Raw genomic sequence first — 13,094 nt, forward strand, 5'->3', positions numbered from 1 at the left:
AGGACTGTGCAAGGTCACCAGCTGCACTTTCTCCTCTGGAACCATCTGGGTCCAGTGGCCAGATACAGATCAGGATGACTGGAGATGGCCCCCAGCAGGCACTTAATAAATTCTTGTTGATTGGTTGGCTGATTCCACATAAGTATATATTATATATCATATACATATGTACATTATCTCATTTAATCCAAATTATATATGACTCTGTTGTTGTTGTTCAGTCATGTCTGATTCTTCATGACCCCATTTGGGGTTTTCTTTGAAAAGACAATGAAGTGGTTTGCCATTTCCTTCTCCAGCTTATTTTACAGATGAGGAAACTGAGGCAAACAGGGTTAAATGACTTGCCCAGGGTCACACAGCTAGTATCTGAGTTCAAATTTGAACTCAGGTCTTCTTGACTCCAGGCCTGGCACACTATCCACTGCTCCATCTAGCTGCCTGGTATAACTCTGAGCCAGGTGCTATTATATTATGTAGAATATATGTGTTTTTTATGTAATATATGTGTGTATATATATCTATATACAGCATATATTTAGTTGTAGACAACTTAAGCTAACCTCTTTGTGTTTCAAAATATTTTATATTTGAAATAAAAATCTCTCTAAATGTATTATGCACTTCCTTGTCTTCCCAAACAGAAATACTAAAAAGTTTATGATTACCTAACAATCATATCTATTGGCTATGGTACCGTGCTGAAAAGCAATGAGGCCTCCAAGGGACTTTCAGGTGAGTAGAGATTTTCACTCCAACATTATAATATTGTGCTTTTAAGATTTGCAAAGCACTTTACATGTATTAGCTCACTTAATCCTAACACAACTCTTCGAGGCAGGTGCTATTGTTATCCTGGGGCAGCTAGGTGATGTATGGATAGAGCCCTAGCCGTGAGATCAGGAGGACCTGAGTTCAAATGTGACCTCAGATGCTGACTAGCGATGGACCCTGGACAAGTCATTTAACCCTGATTTACTCAAAAAACCTCAGAAAACTTAGGCTGGGAGAGGGTAAGAGAGGTGCTCAAGATCACATGGCTTCTAAGTATCTGAGGCTAGATTTGAATTACGGTCTTTCCAAGTCTCTCACCCATACCACCAGCTACCTCAATGGCTCCGGACTAATGTATTTTTTTAGTTTATTTTCTTTCATATAAAGGCACACCACTTTTGTAGAAGTAATCGAATAAATCAATTCATTTGTCAAACATTAATTAAATATCTGTTATAGATCTTCTGCCGCTTTCCTCACCATCCTGCTTTCAATCAATCACCTTTGCTTCTATCTAGCACCATCCCACCTCTTCCCACTTTCTAATTTCCTTCTTCTAATATGCTGAAATTTGGAAAAACAGAAAAGAAAACTGGTCAGTGATACATCTAAAGCCAGAATAAACTCCGAATGAGGGCCTCACAGATTTCTGCCAAGAGAAGGGGCTGTGGACATCTTTTGGGAAACTCGGAGGCTTTTCTGGCTGTCTCTGTCTCTCTGTCTTTCTTTTTGCTTGCTAATTTCTTAATCATTTACTCTGTTCTATATTGCTGAAATTGCCATAGAAGTGACCTCTGGATAAGTGAAGTGTTACTCTACCACACTTCATAGTATCACAGTGAGCCATACTCCTTAGCAACTTTGAAAATAATCATCTATGTCTCTTCCAAAACCTTCTGCCCAATTACCCTCCTGTTTGTTTACTGAGCACACTTTCTTTCACATTCTATTCTGGCGTCAATAATTCTAACAAGTGCTGAATGTTCAGGACCTTCCCTCTTCCTCTTCACTTTGAGTAATTAATGGGCAATATTCAAGACATGTGTAGCTAGGAAGAAGAAAAAGCAGGGGAATGCCTGAGGGGAGAGAGAGAGAGCAGTAGGAACCCCAGGAAAAGAAAAGGATTATACCAGAGAGTATCATGTAACATTTCTCCAGGTTACCTGAACTGGGGCTAAAAGTCAGGAGAATGAGGAAATCCTCCTGCGACCCTGGGTCTTTATTCATATTATGAAGCTATGCCTGAAGCAAGGCTATGTTCTAATGAGAATTGAAGCACATAGTAGTGTCATGCCTTCCTTCCCCTTTTCTGTAAAAACTGAACTTACCGCAAACGCTGTCATCATGATGCAAAAAAAAATTGCAGACTACTTTAATGACAACAGCAAACAGTAACAGGCAGGATTTTCCTACAAGTACACATTCAAAATAAAATGGTGTGTCAAGACATTGTTCAGCAAAAGGATTACGATAAGTGATAGTTCAGAATTGCTAGTTACAGGAATCCCTCTCCACCCTTACCCTCGACATGTTGGTGAGATACAAAGCCCAAGACTACAAGAAGTAACTCCTTTTACTCAGAGTACTGTGTTGTGGGAGGTTTTCTCAGTCTATTTATTAATTTTGGTTACAGAGAATACTAAATTTGAGGGCTCAGTATGCTGTATCCCAAGGGTTTGTATAAATTGAAAATATAAAGTAGTCTGTATTTTATTAAAAATTTTATCTAAATGATGTTTCACCCAAAGCATTTTATCAAAAAATTAAAATAAAATCCCTAAATTAGACTTATTAAATCAGTGCAACCAGAAGATAGTCTTAGAAACATGAAAATGTTTTCTTGGTGTAAACAACACTGAGAAGTATGGCACATCTATGATGGAAAATTCAGTGATATTGGGAATATGAAACAAAAAGAAATTAAAGACAAAGATTTTCCTTCCTTGACTAACAGGGATCCTGAGGAGTTGAAAGGCTAAGTGCCTTATTAAGGAATCCTGCTTTTTGTTACATTTTTTAAAAAATGAAACTAAATCTGATTTTACCAAAGCATTAATTAAAGCAATAATTCAGATTTGGCTGTCAGGAGAGAGTAAGCTCTAGCACCAACTCCGCCAGTAACCTTGGGTAAATCTCTGTAGTTCTCTTAATTTCAATTTCCACATCTGTAAAATGCTAAGATTAGACTGAATCAAGATACCTCAAGTTTTTCATGGGGAGAATTTGTTTTTTTTTTCTTTTAACCCTAATGGATTGGTCATAGAGTTAGAGATAGGGTAAAGGTACTGAAGGTGAAATGCATGATTTGACAGGGGAAGTTCATGATTGGCCTTAGCAGACAAGGGTCAGGGATAAAAATAGAGAAGTGAGGGAAAAGGTAGAGAAGGAGAGGGAAGGAAAAGAAGAGAAGAGAAGAGAAGTTCAAGAGGAATGAAGTTTTCTTCCTTCTACCCCATAGCAATGCCTGTAGATTATAGGGAGCAGGCATTAATTAGATGGGAAGATGCTGCCCTGAAATAGACCAGTTCTGGTTTTCCATTCTGTCTTTTGGACATTTTAGATTAGATGATGTCTATGGGAGATAATGTAGTGTAGGGAAAAGAGTACTGGACTTGGAGTCAGGAAACCTGGGTCTAAATCCTGCCATTGCCCCCTTACCATCCGTGTAACTATGAATAAATCTTTTAATATCTCAGAGCCTGTTTCCCTCTCTGTCAAATTGGGCTAATAATTCTCCCAGTACTTAACTCATCTTCCTTACTTGTGTGGAAAGCATTCCAAACCCCAAAGTGCTATATGAATGGCTTCTTCTGGCCTTAAAATTCTGTGATTCATTTGTTCTGAATCTTTAATCATAGGAAAGAAGGAAAAGAGGGGGAAGGGAAGGGGAGGGGAGCAAAGGAGAGGGGAGGGAAGGAAGGGGAAGGAGGAAAAGAGGGGAGGGAGGAAGGAAAGGGAGGGAGGAACAGAGGGAAGGAGAGAAGGAAGGGAGAAAGGGTGGAAGGAAGGGAGGGAGGGAGAAGGGAGGAAGTGAAGAAAGTATTTCTACACTTGTGTTAAACCCTGGAAATACAGACAGAAGAGAGTCTCTGGTCTCAAGGAGGTCACATTCTGATTAAGGAAGACATTACTAATAGGAAGGAGGGCTCAACTGAAGAGCAGATGAGGAGCTTGGGGGTACAAAAAAAGAGGAAAGTTTAATCAAGGAACATTTGCCTGTATCAATTGACCCACAATATTATTTTGGTAGTTCTGATAAAGGAGAGATTTCAAGTGCCATTTTTCAAGGAGCATTTCTCTGAGAATTTCTCTTTTCTAACAAGAATACTACAGAATACAAGAAATTAAGAAAGGAGCAATGAATTCTAAGGAAAAATATGGTTCTGATGATATTCTATCATGCTAAAAAAGAGTAATGGCCATGAAGAATTTACATAGAAAGTTTAGAAGAGAACACAGACAAGCAGAGCTGTTTTGTTACTATCATGTTAAATGCAATACAAATTTTTTAAAAAACAAAGTATCAAAGGAAGGAAGAACCAGTTTCATTCCTCTTTTTCTATTCTTCATATGTTAAGATGTTCATGTTCATTGTTAATTGGTAAGTTCATAGTAAACATTAAATTTAAAAAGAATTTATAAATATAGATGATTCCTTTGAACTTGATTTTAATTAAATGTATTAAAAATTAGGTTAATCTGATTGCTTACCTTGATACTTTAAAAAAAAAGTCTTAATGGGATGTATTTTTGACATTACATTCCTTTGGGCTTGTTCTCATTGAGAAAAACAATCAAATTTCAGAAAAACACCCAGAGAGGAGTGCTTTATTTTACAAGGCAGCTACTTTTGAATTGGACATAAAGGGAGAAGCAAAGTATTTCTCTGCTCTTTCCCCATAATTCAAATGGCAAATACTTCCTCATTTTTCTCAGGAAGGAGTGACTTGTATGAAACATTAGTTTTCTGAAGTTTACTAAACTTAATTAGTTCAGTAGAGTGGTACAAATCTTCCAAACATAATTGATATTTATTTGGGGAAATGTGCTTTTTGTACTAAAGAGTTTGAATGTGTGTTTCCAGAACAATTGTGAAACCACTTAAAAAGCCCACAGTGCGCAGAGTTGACTGAAGAAACTAGAATGTGGTCCTTTGCTCACTTTCTTTGTTACTCTCTCAGTACTGTTGGTGGATGCTATCATCTCAGGATAAATATGAAATGCTAACCTTAGAAAAGTGACTCTGTCTCTGTCTCTCTTTCTCTCTCTGTCTCTTTCACTCCGGCCCCCCCCCCCCCCATTTGCTTTCTTTTGGGCTGATAGGCTTTCTAGTACCTAGGAAATGGTTAATTATTTGGGTTTTTAAAGCTCTTCTATATATGACAAGGTATTCACCAAAGACCCACTAATGTCAATGAAAGACTAATCTAAACAGAGTAGACAATGTTGAATTCATGAATAGATCTGACTTCCAATACTTAGACATTAAAAAGATGAACTTGTGTCTCTATATTCCACTCTCCTCCAAAACACAAACTTCTTGTAGACAATGATGTGAAACTGAATGATTCTCTAACAACCTGGCTAGGTGTCCTATACCTCAATCAGAAAGGAAAATTTACTCATTATAAAACTTGTGCTTAGTGTCTCAAACCAGTACCAGTCGGTGGCCTTTGGAGCCTCCACAATATCGCGATAGTAAGGGGCTCAACGGATTAAAAGTGGATCTATTCACATTTTCAGTGGGCCTTTGGTTCTGTGTTGCTCCAACTCTGTAAGACACAAAATGCCTTTTAAGCCAGAAGATTTTTTCCCTAAAGCCTCTACTCTTTTATCATATACTTCTTGTTATTACAGTATTTTCAAATTCTAACAAAGTTCCTTTCACAGCCCTTCTGAACTATTTTGGCATAAAATAATTCTTTTTTAAAAATTTCCACAAAACTTCAATATTAACTTTTAAAATGAAGATTTGTTTTTCCATGCATTCCTGAATGTTTTTCATTTCTGTGAATAATTTAAATTTCAGAAATTTACTTGTATTCCAGAAATCTAAATCCCATTTGACATTTCACAAAGGTGGTTTAAATGGCTTGGTTTTTATTTTATGAGAAATTTACTTCCTCATTCCATAATGTTTTTCTGAGCCAATTCTAAGGCTTTGCTTTTCTGCTGCTTTTTACCTGAGGGCTCCTCGGCAAATAGAAGTACATAAAAGTGAGGACAGAATATAGGATGAGCTGATCTAGAAGAGAACAGTTGGGAAAATACTTTGTAAGAAGGGTTTAAGCATTCAGGTCAAAAAGAGGAACCAGAAAGAACAGATTAACAGATTTAGAGGGAAAAGAGAATTTAAAGATCATCTAATCTATTCTCATTTTATTAATGAAGAAGCTGAGGCCTAGAATGGCAAAAGGACTTCATTTAATTCAACAATATTTATTAAGGGCCTGCTCATTAGGTGCAAGGCACTTGGTTAGGAGTGGGGAACAGAAGGGAAAAACAGAAACAGTCCCTGCTCTTAGGGGACTTACATTCTGCTATGGACATACAGCAGTGATGAAATTACACAGATAATTCATAGAGCTGAGATTCTGAAGCTGGTGACAAACCCAGACCAGAGCTCTTTTCATGACCTCGCACTCTCTATTCTTATGGACAGAGCTCAGAGTTTTATCAACAGCTAAACATTATGACTACAGAGACAGAAATTTGCACCCAGAAACCAAAAAGGAGAGGCCCTGAGAGTCAAGAGGAAAGGGCTTTACTTCTCTAGAAACCAAAAGTTCAACAATACAAATTCACCCTAGGACCAGAAGGTGGTACCTTATCCATTAAAGGTACTCAATGGCTAGCACCTTATCCATTTTTCCCAGGTTTTGATCCACCTGAAGGGGATAAAATGTGAAAAAGAGAGGTGTAAGAATGGAGACTCTTCCTTCCTCCATGCCAAGAAGGATTTAGCCTTTAAGCCTTCTCTGAAAGAGGCCAATGGTTATATTTCAATATTTCTCATGTATTAGAGATAAGTCTGACTCATGCTGGTACTCTGCTTCTTCGGCTTTGATGTCAGAATGAAATGAGGCAGTCAGAAATCATTCAACAGTAAACAAAAAGATTTTACTTAGAGCATAGAATGAATGTTCAAAATGATACTCTAGTTAGCCCTTAACCTGTGTTGGAGAGAGGAATAGGAACCTTCTTCTCCACATGGAAATGCATATTATCAGCAGGGCAAGGAGAAATGACAGAGAGTAAGGACATCTGCCAAGTCTGTAGAGCCTTATACCTCATGAATGGGCTTTTAATGATCTTAGGTGAACAGGAAGCCAGGTAATTATGACCAGAGGCTACCAGGAAGCTATGTCAAGGGAAATGCAAATTGATCCTTGGCTCCTGGGCTAACCAAGCCCCAGGACAGCTTTGTCACCTTTCAAGGACTCATCTTGTAGAGGGAAAGAGGGAACTCTGGTAAGTTGTACTCCTGTTCTCTTAATATCATGGCTGCCCCCTCCAATGTAGTATTATCAGACCTCTCTACTCTTTCTCATTCTCTGTAGTTCTTGTCCATCTCCTTTCATAAATCCACCATGGAACATTTACCCAACATCTTGGAGTTCTTCCTTATGAAAGGATTTCTATGAAAATTTTCCTCCACTGTATTATTGTGGCTTGATGATAATTCTGTGTTCTCAAATTTGTGCCACCACAGTACAAGTTCTGGCAGATTCTGTCAGGCTGGAAAGGCTGGTTAAGCATGGCAAAAGGCTCATCACTAGGAGTTTGATCATTGGGTGATGGGTTCCTTGGCCATGATAACTCATGAAACAAAGGGGAAAAAAAAACAATACAATATCTGGAAAACTGCTAAGCCAACATCTTGTGACCTTGAAGTGAACTGAAAAAGAAAATATCATTGGAGACTTAGTTGACGATAAAGTTAGTTACTAAAGGTATTGAAGATAGGAGTGAACCTCCTATTGAAGATAGGAGGAACCTCCAATATATTTCCGTTGCACAATTTAAGTCAAAGTGAATGGCTCATTGGCTAAGAAAATCTGCTTAATGACTCACTAGAATCAATATATAAACTATACAGAACTCTTCATGTGGTATTTCATAGTCCTTTGTAGTAGATTGAAAACCAAATGCGTCATCCCGACCTTAAATTAAAAGCATCTGCTTTTAAAAGAAAAATTTTGAATTCCTGAAATCGAAAGGAATTTCCACAAATGAACAGAAACAGAAAGTCTTTTGTTTCCCATGTATAAGATGTTAAGTGAAAGGATATAAGGCAAAACAAGTCCCAGCTCAAAGGAATTGAAGTAAGCATGGCTAGTGGGAGAAAAATAAAAAACAGACATGCCCGGAAAATAGGTATTTGAAAGAATCTTAAAACATCATATTGGAAATTGGTGGAAAGATACCCAAAGAGGCCTTTTGTTTTATTTTTGTTTGATTTGGATGTTAAAGCCTGCATCTGGCCAGAGTCTGGCTGCTGCATTTGGAAAAGTGGAGTGGCATAATCAAATTGTGATCCATCTGCAATAAATTTGTATTTAATTCTTTTTGCATTTAGCTAGATAACCTTAGGTTTGCTTCATATTTTTTTCCAATGAAGTTGTGTGAAGCTGTATAATAAGACTGAAATGACAAATGAGTTAAATTATAAGGAAGAAAAATAAACAAACGAAAATAACACTAAGAATTCTTCATTCTGCAACATGTTCCCGGAAGTAATGCAGTTAGCGCTCACTTTGGTGAATAACAAGAGTTACCATTTACATAGCATTTTAAGGTTGGCAAAGTGTGGCTGTTCTCATGATGACTCTGTGGAGTAAGCAAGAAGGGTATTGTCATCTCCATTTTACAGATGAGGAAATTGAGGCTGAGATAATGGTTAAATGGCCAAGGAACAATCGGTAAATATCAGAAATGACATTTGAGTCTGAGTCTTGCTCAGGTTTGGTGTCTCTTCCATTAGAGCTTGCTGCCTAGGTCTTTGGCATTAATTTCTTTATGAGACTGCTGGGAAGATCTTTTAACTCAGAAACAGGTTCTCACACAAGAATTGGGGAGGCAAGTATTTCAAATTAGTCAATTATTCTGGAATTGAATACATGGAAGAAGGGTCTGTGAAATTTACTTTGAGGAAATTTCCTAAATGAAGAAAGGACATGGTGTACCTTTGCTTTTAACACACATGTTCTATTTTGGGGCAAGGCTATTTCTGGGCAGATTTATGTTGTTAATCACTCCATTTTGCCATCCAAGGAAGATAATAAAGAAAACTGAAGGCATTTAGATCTCAGTTGTCCTTTACTCTGGACAGCACTCAAAGGATCAAAACAATCACAACATGGTATCTTTCAGATTCCTCCAGTGCTCTTCTAATCTTTCAGTGCCTAGATGGAAATGAGTAATGAGGCTTCAGGGTGACTGTGCTGTGTTACTTTTTCAATATCATTCTACTACTATTTATCATCATAGAACACATTAAAACAGCATAGAACACATTAAATATTTATGTTCTTGAAATTCCATCATTTTGGACTCCAGTATGGCAGAAACGGTCAATTTCATTCACAGATCCTTCAACTCAGCCTATCTAATTTTACCATAATCAAATTTATTTGTGGCCAGCAGGATGGACAAATTAATTTGTCTGACCATGTAGTAATCTGTTTGACTCCAGAAGTGGTGTGGCATAGTAGAGTTAGTACTGAACACCTCAGATGCTGACTAGCTGAATGGCTCAGGGCAAGTCACTTGTCTGTTTTAACCTCTGGTTTCCTCATCTGTAAAATAAAGATTGTATTAGCAGCTGTGGCACAAGACTAGAATAAGAATCAAATGAGACAATGCATATAGACTACCTTGAATCTTAAAGCACTATATAAATGTGTGCTATTATCCATGAGTATTTGTAGAAATGTCCTTATAAGCTCATAAATATGCAGTTTGGGCTGAAACCCAGTTTTTTTAGCTCTTGTTTATGACATCATGTTACTATTTCCTGAAGGTTTTCATATTTTAACTAAAAAATTATTCTGTGGGTTTTAAATATTCAATTTTTTTAATAAGGCAATGCCTGAGCTGTCTTAGAGTGTGATTGAGCCAATCCTACCCAACTCTCGGACCACTGGGAACTATAGTACCAGAAAATGTAAACCTGTTCTCTGCTGTTGAACCCTCTGCCATATTGAGGCAAGGGGTGGAATGACCAAACCGAGAACCTAAAAAAACACAGCCTGAGGTCAAGTGCATTCCCAGAGGGCCAACAACCCACAGATCTACTGAAAATGATTCATTTCATTTCAGTGAAAGTGAGATGGCTGCAAGGTGTCCCTGCTCTCCTTGCCTCTCCTCCTCCTGACTCACCGCTGTTCGCTCTCACCGAGATATAAGTCGGTCAGGAAGCTGCTCCATTGTCATGGCATTCAAAGACACCGGCAAGACCCTTGTGGAGCCCGAAGTGGCCATTCACCGGATGCGGATCAAAAGTGTGTGCTGACCTAATTAGAGGAGCCAAAGAAAAGAACTTGAAAGTGAAGGGACCTCTTCGAATGTCTACTAAGACACTTCGGATCACAACTAGAGAAACTCCTTGCGGTGAAGGTTCAAAGACTTCGAATCGGTTCCAGATGAGAATCCACAAACGCCTTATTGATTTGCAGAGTCCTTCTGAAGTTGTTAAACAGATCACTTCTATCAGCATTGAACCAGGTGTAGAAGTTGAGGTCACCATTGCAGATGCCTAACCAATCATCTCTTTTAATAAATTGATTGCAACTATTAAAAAAAAAAGTGAGACAGTTAACTGTTCTTGTTGGTAGGAACGTCTGTTTATTAACATTTTAATGCTAATATTAACTTTTTTTTTTTTAAAGATAGACCGACCATTTTATTTTCCTCTGATCGATTCGGGAATGTCGATGGACACATAGCTTTTTACATGGGCTTTGGAGGGGGTCTGGGGGCAGCACCTGCTGGTCTGAATCGGGGCGGGGCGTCCGATCCTTCCAAGCCTCAGGGGAGCGATTCCTCACTACCTTGCTGTGGATCGCGCAGCTCACACAGCAATGTAGTTTCACATACAGTTTGGGCAGCACATAGGAGTCGAAGACGCCGGCGTCGGAGATGTCCCTAACGGCCGCGGCTTCCACGATGTTGCGGATTACAAATTTCTTGATGGCCCTGTCCTTCGGCACGCAGCGGGCGCAGTTGGTGCAACGGGTGGGTTGCACGTGGCCGCGGCCCTTCTTGGCGCGCCCGTTGTTCCTCCTCTTCTTGGTCATCTTGGAAGCCAGGAACCGAAAAAGCTAATATTAACTTTTCAATATCCTTTCAAAGTTTGCAAAGCACATTACCTACAGTCTCTCAGTGTGTGTACTACTAGGAAACAGGTAAAACAAGGAGGTCAATCAATCGTTTATTATTAAGTGCTAGGCAATGTGCTAAGTATTGTTCTCCATATAGGACAGATTAAGGAATGGAGGATCCAAAAGATTAAACCACTGACTCGCGTTCACAGAACTAGCAAGCTCCATTGCCAGGCCACACCTGTGTTAGTTCTGGTTGCCGTAGTTTAAAAAGGACATTTTCAAGCTGGAGAAGATCCAGAGACTGAACAACAACAACAAAAAGTCCGGAGAAAATGTTCAGAGGTGACATTCACTGCTTTCATCTGGCCAACCTGGATGACCAAATCCAAGGGACTCTAGAATTCCTGGTATTATTTCAACCCATCTCAACTCCTTCTTGATTGGGGGTGGGGGTGGAAATCACTGATTTTATGGATAGTTATTAATTTGGTGCATGATTATTATGGTTTTATTTCAAAAATAAAAATTAAAAATAATACCAACAAATCAGACACCCCAAAGGGTCAGAAAGGTTTGGGAAATTGATACTCATTGTATCAAAAAGGAAGGTGGTTAGTGGCACAATGGATAGAGCCCTGGACCTGGAGTCAGGAAGACCTGAATTTAAATCCAGTCTGAGACACTTACTGGCTGTGTGACTTACGGGCACATCACTTATGCTCACTCTGCCTCAGTTTCCTTTTCTGTAAAGCAGGGATAATAATGCCTACCCCTTGGGAATATTGTGAGGATAAAACAGGCTAATATTTGTAAAGCACTCTGCAAACCTTAAAGTGCTATGTAAATGCTGTCTGTTATTACTCTTGTTCAATTTGGCCCTGGAGGCAGAACCAGAAACAATTAGGAGAAGCTGCCAAGATGTCAATCAGGGATACTTCCCCATAGTTAGAGCTGCCCCAAAGGGGAATGGGCTGCTTCAGGAGTTGGTGGGTTCTACCTCATTGGAGGCCTTCAAGAAGAGGTTGGATGACCACTTTCTGGATATGCTGCAGTAAGAAAGCCTTTCTTTACTCTCTGTATTGGACCACTGAAGTCTCTCTAAAATTAGGTGATTTTATGATTTTTTTTTGAAGCACCAGAGGCAAGATCTGAACCCAGGTCTTCCTTACTTTAAGCTCAATACTCTATCAACTAGACACACTACTATAAATACAAATATGATTTTTTAATCCCTACTTCTTTAAGCAGGAGATTCGAAGTATTTAGTTCTCTCATTGAAATCATATCCACAGGAACTGGCTTGAGTGAAAGGCATTAATATATGTGTGACTTACAAAATGAAAGTGTTAATGTTTTGTTGTGCTACAATAAATTACACGTATGTGTTCGCTTAAGAAAGATAGACTAGAAGCTGGTGATTTAATGTCATTTGCCCTTTATTTTTGAAGAGGAACAATGACATTATGGAGTGATGTCTTGCTTGTGTGTGAGTTGGATTTAAGTGAGGCAGTGTTGCACAAAGTGGTCAAGTCTCACTCTTCCACAGTCATCAAAGTCCAGTGGCAAGACAAAAAGTACAGAAGACTGGAGATGGCCCTGATGCAGTGCATGGCCTTGGTGTCTTTGATCTCTGACCAAGCTCTAAATGCTCCCCAGCACCTTCATGACCGTTGGAACAAATTGTTCTCATCCCCCCATTCTGTCACAGCAAGTCTACACATACTTGGCGTAGACAATCCCCTAACTCACTAACAAGTTTGAGCCTGTTGGTTCCCTTCAACGTAGTTTAGCCCTTCCGCCAAGAAGGTTTTAGCAGGGTGTAGATGCTGAGCATGCTACAGCTTCTTGGAGCCATGGGTGAGAGTTGGATGACAAGTGGACATGAAACATGGATGAGCAGACCTGAGAAAAGCCACTGACAGCAGAAGCACTAGTCCTTCCTGAATGCCCCATATACCTGAGATGAATGAAAAGTCTGAGAAACAGAGCTTCTGG

The 13,094-nt window shown here is 39.0% G+C and overlaps 1 pseudogene; it reads right to left on the minus strand.

Annotated features, from left to right (window-relative positions):
* Positions 1–10,725: 10,725 nt before the first annotated feature.
* LOC118845495 lies at positions 10,726–11,089 on the minus strand (annotated as a pseudogene).
* Positions 11,090–13,094: the final 2,005 nt, after the last annotated feature.

The sequence above is a fragment of the Trichosurus vulpecula genome, chromosome 4, assembly GCF_011100635.1.
Source record: "Trichosurus vulpecula isolate mTriVul1 chromosome 4, mTriVul1.pri, whole genome shotgun sequence".
NCBI classification, from domain to species: domain Eukaryota; kingdom Metazoa; phylum Chordata; class Mammalia; order Diprotodontia; family Phalangeridae; genus Trichosurus; species Trichosurus vulpecula.